Here is an 8,540-nt window from a genome sequence, read left to right as displayed (position 1 = left end):
AATTATCGTTCCCACACGTATCCTACACACACACACACACACACACACACACACACACACACACACACACACACACACACACACACACACACACACACACACACACACACACACACACACACACACAGACATACACACACACACACACACACACGCACACACACACACACACACACACACACACACACACACACACACACACACACAGACACAAACACACACACACACACGCACACACACACACACACACACACACACACACACACACACACAGACACAAACACACACACACACACACACACACACACACACACACACACACCCACACACACACAAACACACACACACACATACACACACACACACACACACACACACACACACACACACACACACACACACACACACACACACACACACACACACACACACACACACACACACACACACACACACACACACACACACACACACTCACACACACACACACACACACACAAGTATCGGCAAATAATGAGCTCTGAGCTCACTGCCGTAGGGTGGTGTCTGGCTGTCTCGACAGAGCCTGCAGTAGATCCGAGGTGAATACACACACAGAAACGCTTTAATTAGCACCGGAGGAGGAGGAGTGTAATTGCTGGCTGCAAGCCCTCTTTCTATATAAGAAAATAAGCAGGAAATCTGTCTTAGTTTCGTTCCGTAGACCGAATGTCAGACATAAGAATATAAGAACATAAGAAATAAAGGAGACTGCAAAAGACCATAAGGCCTACACTAGGCAGCTCCGTATCCATCACCACCTGTCATCCCCATCCATAAAGTTGTCTAATCGTTTTTTAAAACAACTGATAGTTTCAGCGCTTACTACATGGTTACTAAGTTTATTCCATTCATCGACCACCCTATTAGTAAACCAATTCTTGCCTATTTCCTTCTTAAATCTAAATTTGTCCAGTTTGTACCCATTACTGCGAGTCCTGCCCTGTTGTTTTATTATGATGACCTTGTTTGCATCACCCTTGTTATAGCCTTTGATCCACTTGAATACTTCTATTAGATCACCCCGCACTCTGCGTCTTTCCAGAGAGTGTAAGTTTAGGTGCCTAAGCCTCTCTTCGTAAGGCAAATTTCCGAGTCCTTGTATCATTTTGGTCATTCTTCTCTGTACTGATTCTAATGAATTTACGTCCATTCTGTAGGACGGAGACCAAAACTGTACCGCATAGTCAAGGATGGGTCTAACTATCGCTAGGTAGAGTTTAATAATTACCTCTGCACTTCTATTCGTTACCGTCCTAGCAATGAAGCCTAATGCCCTGTTAGCTTTATTTCTGGCGCTAATACACTGCTTCCTGGTTTTAAGGTCCGGACTCACCAGAACTCCCAAGTCCCTCTCGCACTCAGATTTTTCTAAAAACGTGTTATCTAAGTTGTATCTATTTTCGGGGTTGTGTAGCCCTACGTTTAACACGCTACACTTAGAGATATTGAAGTTCATTTGCCACTTCACCGACCATGTTAACAGCTTATTAAGGTCATCCTGCAGAATCTGGGCGTCGTCTCCTGACCTAATTAGGCGTCCTATTTTAGTGTCGTCCGCAAACTTACTAACATCACTATTTAACCCTTCGTCTAAGTCGTTTATATACATAATGAACAACAAGGGACCCAAAACCGAGCCCTGGGGAACCCCGCTAGTAACATTGCCCCACCTAGATTTTATTCCATTTATGGTGACCCGTTGCTTTCTGTTACTAATCCAAGCTCTAATCCATTCTAACACTTTTCCTCCTATGCCATGGGCTTTGATTTTATTTAGTAGTCTCTGGTGTGGCACTTTGTCGAACGCTTTGCTAAAGTCAAGGTAAATAACATCGTAATTTTCATTGTTGTCTGCCGCCTTATATACCTTAGTGTAAAAGGATAGAAGATTAGTCACACATGACTTACCCTTGGAGAAACCATGCTGTGAAACACGAATTAAATTATGCCCTTCAATGTGTTCTCTGAGTCTATTTACTATTATTGATTCAAGCATTTTTCCTATAACCGATGTCAAACTGATTGGCCTGTAGTTGCATATAGACGATCTATCTCCCTTCTTAAAAACAGGAACAACGTTTGCCTGCCTCCAAGCAGTTGGAACAGAACCAGTGTCTACCGATTTATTGAATATTTCAGTTAACTGGTCGCAGATTTCAAATTTACACTCTTTAAGCATTCTTGGAAAAATTTCGTCTGGACCCGGAGATTTTGTAGCTTTAAGTCTGTCAATCTGCTTGACTACTTCCTCTTTACTAATGCTGATATTAGTTAGACTACTTTCTTCATCCCCTCTGAAAATCGGATCGCAGTCAGGTACTTTATCTAACCTCTCATCAGTAAATACCGATAGAAAATAATTGTTAAACTCCTCACTCATTTTTTCTTCCGATTCAATCATGACATTTTCATTGTTTTTAATTGGTCCTATTCTTTCTTTATTTTTTGTTCTATAGAGGTGAAAGAAACCCTTTGGGTTGGATTTTGCTTGACTGGCAACCTTGATTTCATAATTACGTTTCGCTGAACGTGTATTCCTTTTAACCAGCTTTGCCATTTCGTTATATCTTGATCTAAGGTGTGATTCCCCGTTTTTCATTTTTACGTAAAGTCCTCTTTTCATTCCGATCTCATGTTTCAATCTGTCCGTCATCCATTTGGGAGTATTACTATTTTTCCGTATTGACTTTAGGGGGATAAATGTATTTTGTGCATTAATAATTAGATCAGTTAGATTGTTATACATGTCATTTAAATTACTGACCTGACTGCTGGGCCCTCGCCCCCAATTGACCTGCCCTGAGGTATGCGTAGTACCCTCTTTGACCCAGACCTGACCTAAGGTATGCTTCTTACCGTCCATGACCCACACCTGACTAGCCCCGCAACGAGAATCAAGAATGTCTGAAACGTCCGCCTGGCTTTTCGTATTCAATTTCAAATAGATTTTTATATTGTCAAAGTTTGCTTTCCTGAAGTCTGGTACTTGAACGTTATTCGTACTTTTTATTTTTTCCCAAATAACATTAAATCTTATTTCTTGATGATCGCTAAAGCCTAGACTATCTCCCACTACTACGCTGCTAATTTGGTGCTCATTATTTGTTAGAATTAAGTCCAGGGTATTTTGTCCCCTCGTAGGATCGGTAATCATTTGTTTTAGGAAATTATCCTGCACTACATCTAGGAATTTCTTCGCTTCATGATCTCCTATTAAAGTTTCCCAGTCAATGTTTCTATAGTTAAAATCTCCCATGATTACAACGTTTTTGTACTGGGACGCTCTGTGAATTTCATGAATCAGGGAATCAGTCTGCTCAATGCTGAGGTTAGGAGGTCTATACAAGACGCCAATAATAGCTTTCTTATTCTTGCCTATAATCTCTACCCAAATAGATTCCGTACAGTCCTCTTCCTTAATCGAATTGTTGACAATACAGTTTTAAAGTATTTTTAACGAAAAGTGCTACACCTCCCCCATTCCTGCCGACCCTATCCTTATGAAAAAACTTATATCCTTCTATTTCGATTTCCGGAAGAAAATGTTTATCAGCCATGTTGATCCAGGATTCAGTAATAGCTATAATATCGAAATTTTCTACGCATGCTTTACCTCGCAGCAAATCAATTTTGTTAATTATGCTCCTGCTATTTGTATAGTAAACTTTAAGTTTATCTTCCCTCCACCTGCTTTGGTGATTTTTTACACAGTCCTCTAAGTTGTTTCTATTGCCTAAACTATATTCCGATACTTCCCCCCCTACTCCCACATAATCTACCCGAAAAAAACCCTGTAGGATGCCTACTTCTCGCTCAAGGGATTCAGCAAGGAGCCGAAATCCTCTGGGAGACAAGTGCACTCCGTCCCTTGTGTATAGGTGATTCTTACCATAAAAGGGATAGATGATTTATTATCCTTTCAAGGTCATATTAATCTTCATGTGTGGTTTTCTTTTAATTAACAAGGAGGAGGAGGACGAGGAGGAAAAGGAGGAAGAGGAGGAGTCCATTTACTAGGACGGGCAAGACGGAAACCTCGAGTCAATGGTCATCTATGATGCGGAGCCCGGTGGTCAGGCGGAAGGCTCTCACGAAGTCATGTCTGCCTCACCGGAAGACATCGAGAGAAGATCCCAAAGAACCTAAGCGGAGGATCCGGACACGAGACCTCAACGGAAGTCAACTGGAGTGACACAGGAGAAATAGACGAAAGAGGACGTATTGATTGAACACCTCGATGGAAGATTTAATCGTAAAAATTAGAAAATAGAGGGGGAAGAAAACCCTTGGCAAAGGACCTGGAGGGAAAAAGCTAAGTAAACGAACGATGTGAGAAACCTAACCAAAGGAAAAGAACTAGAAGGAAAACCTAGTCAGAGAACCTAGGTAGAGGATCTAAGTAAAGGACCTAGACGGGATGTCTAAGCAAAAATCCTAAGAGGAGAACCTGAGGAAAATATCTAAAAGGAACTAGGAAGAAGACATGAAAAAATGCGGCAAAAGTCTAAAAGGCAGCCCTAGGCAAAAGACCTAGATGGGAGATCTAGACAGAGAACCTAGGTAGAAAAGCTATTCAAAAAGTCTTAGAGGGCATCCGTAGGCAAAAGACCTAGACGGGAGACCTAGACAGATGATCTAGTTACAAAACCTATTCAAAAGTCCTAGAGGGCCACACTAGCCAAAGACATAAAAGGACCTAGGCGGGGTGTCTAATCAAAAATCCTAAGAGGAGAACCTGAGGAAAATATCTAAAAGGAACTAGGAAGAAGACATCAAAAAATGCGGCAAAAGTCTAAAAGGCAGCCCTAGGCAAAAGACCTAGATGGGAGATCTAGACAGAGGACCTAGGTAGAAAAGCTATTCAAAAAGTCTTAGAGGGCATCCATAGGCAAAAGACCTAGACGGGAGACCTAGACAGATGATCTAGTTACAAAACCTATTCAAAAGTCCTAGAGGGCCACACTAGCCAAAGGTATAGACGTGAGACCTAGACAGAAGGTCTAGTGAGAAAAGTTATTCAAAAAGTCCTAGAGGGCATCCCTAGGCAAAAGGCCTAGACGGGAGACCTAGGCAGAAGACCTAGGTAGAGAAGCTATTCAAAAAGTCCTAGAGGGCATCCCTAGGCAAAAGACCTAGACCGGAGGCCTAGGCAGTAATTCTAGATACAAAACCAAAGAGAATCCCAAAGAATTCTATAGTTACATTAGAGATAAAAAGGTTGTTAGGAATCACATTGGTCCACTATTATCTGCTGACGGTCAACTTGAATATTCAAATGAAGGAATGTGTAATCTCTTAAACAATTATTTTAGCTCGGTATTCGTAAACGAAACACCTCAAAGTGAATTCCAAACTGAAACCTGTGAAAAGTCTGGGGTAAACTTACTCACTACGGTAAATATAACAAAAGAAACAATTAAAAGGTGTATAGACAAACTCAAAGTTAATAAAACACCAGGGCCTGACGGTTGGCATCCAAGAATCTTAAAGGAAATGAAAAATGAGATTGTTGTTCCATTAGAAATTATTTTAAAGAAATCCATCATATCCGGAGATGTCCCAAGAGAATGGAAGCTAGCTAACGTTACTCCCATATTCAAAAAAGGTTACAAAAAGAAACCAAATAACTATAGGCCTATTAGTTTGACTTCGATCGTAGGAAAAATAATGGAAACTATCATCAGAGATGCTATCGAACATCATTTAGAAAGTAACCGTTTGATAAATGATAGCCAACATGGTTTCAGACGGAAACGTTCTTGCGTGACTAACTTACTCGAATTCTACAACACAGTTGTCTCGAATTATGACAAAAGAAACAATATAGATTTAATATATCTAGACTTTGCAAAAGCTTTTGATACCGTCCCACACGAAAGACTACTTACTAAATTAGCTTTGCATGGAATAAGTGGTAGCCTATTAGGTTGGACTAGTAATTGGTTGAAAGGTCGAAAACAGAGAGTTGTTTTAAATGGAAAAACTTCTGGATGGAAAAGTGTTGCAAGTGGAGTTCCTCAGGGTTCCGTTCTTGGGCCACTTCTATTCATAGTATATATAAATGATATAGACCATGGACTAAAATCTACTGTTTCCAAATTTGCTGATGATACAAAACTGTGCCGAGTGGCAAATGATCACTCAAACCAATTAGATATTCAAGAAGATTTAGATAAATTACAGCAATGGTCTGAAAAGTGGCTAATGAAATTTAACACAAGTAAATGCAAGGTAATGCACATAGGTAAAAATAACAGCAAGTACGATTACAAGTTATTTGTAAATTCGTTAACAAAAGTGGATAGTGAAAAAGATCTCGGCGTAATTATCAGTAACGACCTCAAATCATCCAAGCAGTGTATTTCAGCCTCTGAGAAAGCAAATAAGATTCTGGGATTGATTGCGCGATCTTTTGATTTCAAAAGTCCATCACTCATCAACAAGCTATATAAATCGTTAGTTCGTCCACATTTGGAATATGCTGTTTCCGTATGGTCACCGAATCTCATTAAAGACATTGACAGACTGGAAAGAGTACAACGGCGAGCCACAAAACTGATTCCAAATATCAAAAATAAATCATACGAAAATCGACTTAAGCACATGAATCTGTTTTCCCTAAAAAAGCGTAGACTCAGAGGTGACTTGATACAGGTCTTTAAGATTTTAAAGGGAATTGACAACATCAAAAGTGACAAAATTTTCACATTGAATGAGAATCAGACAAGAAACAATGGTCTCAAACTGTCCGGAAATAGATTCAATTTGGAAGTAGGTAGAAACAACTTTGCCAACCGTGTAGTTAATGAATGGAATAAGCTTCCTGCACAGGTAGTGCAATGTAGTTCAGTTCGAAGCTTTAAGAATCATTTAAATAAATACCTAAGTAAGATGCTGTAATGATTATAATTTATGTTATATTATTTGTTTTTGTTTTGTTATAATTTGTCTGTCTGATTTTCATTTATTATTAGTTATATGTCAATTTATTATCATTTACTTTTTACCTGATTGTTTGTTATTCAACTATACCAATGAATTTATATATGTATTTTATTTGTTATTTACATTATTATAGTTTTAATTTATTATTAATATGATTTTTTTTTTTTTTTTGCATCCGACCTAGATATGGATCAAAAGGTCTCCTGTCGGCATGCTCCGCCTTTGTAATCCTTTGTGTGTGTGTGTGTGTGTGTATGTGAGTGTGTGTGCATGTGTGTGTGTGTGTGTGTATGAATGTATGTGTGTGTGTGTGTGTCCTTTAGTGTGTGTGTGTGTGTGTGTGTGTGTGTGTGTGTGTGTGTGTGTGTGTGTGTGTGTGTGTGTGTGTGTGTGTGTGTGTGTGTGCGGGCGTGTGTATGTGGTGTGTATGTGTGTGTGTGTGTTGTTGTTGCGTGGCCGCAAGTCTGTGTTCCTTTGTAATAGATGTAATTTCCATGTTACCACCTGTTTTGGGTAGTTGTAGCCACGCCCTAATTTTTTCGTCTTCTTGAATTACAGATCGTATGAAATACAAATTTCTATGTTCCGTTTGTATTATTCATTTGTTATCCTTTTATTTTAGTTAGCTAGGATATTGTTCATATTGTATATTGTACCTTATTATGTTAATGATCTCTGTATGTGTAGTATGTTATTCCACTGACCCCGTCTGTAATAAAATAAATGATAACGGTTTGTGAGTTGGCAACTGCGGCCCCCCATGGTGACCGCAGTCACGAAGTATACTACTTCTTAGTTCTTATCCTCTTTCTCTCTGATTTCTGAACCTGTATAGAGCGGACATTTCCCGCTCCTCTATAATCACTAGGTTATGTGTATTAGGTGGACCCTAGTGGTAACAAGTGGTCCGGGTAGGCATAAAATAAGTGTGTGTTTAGTGCTAAGTGAATATGTAAATAATTTATGTTAGAACACCATAGTTTTGCCTTAACCTTGCCCCTCTGAGTTATCCACCGGTCACCTAAAACTATTGACATACGTGCTTCAAAGTACTGCACAGATTTATAATTGATATGCAAAGGATTACAAAGGATTACAAAGGCGGAGCATGCCGACAGGAGACCTTTTGATCCATATCTAGGTCGGATGCGAAAAAAAAATCATATTAATAATAAAACAATAAATAAAAACTATAATAATGAAAATAACAAATAAAATACATAAATAAATGCATAGGTATAGTTAAATAATAAACAGGTAAATAGTAAATAATAATAAATTGACATATAACTAATAATAAATGAAAATCAAACAGACAAATGATGACAAAACAAAAGCAAATAATATATGATAAATTATAATCATTACAGCATCTTACTTAGGTATTTATCTAACTGATTCTTAAAGCTTCGAACTGAACTACATTTCACTACCTGTGCAGGAAGTTTATTCCATTCATTTACTACACGGTTGGCAAAGTTGTTTCTACCTACTTCCAAATTGAATCTATTTCCGGATAGTTTGAAACCATTGTTTCTTGTCTGATTCTCATT

The sequence above is a fragment of the Oratosquilla oratoria genome, chromosome 15 (genome assembly GCF_046742065.1).
Source record: "Oratosquilla oratoria isolate Oo_2021 chromosome 15, ASM4674206v1, whole genome shotgun sequence".
Classification (NCBI taxonomy): Eukaryota; Metazoa; Arthropoda; class Malacostraca; order Stomatopoda; family Squillidae; genus Oratosquilla; species Oratosquilla oratoria.
Note: the sequence above shows the minus strand (reverse complement) of the source record.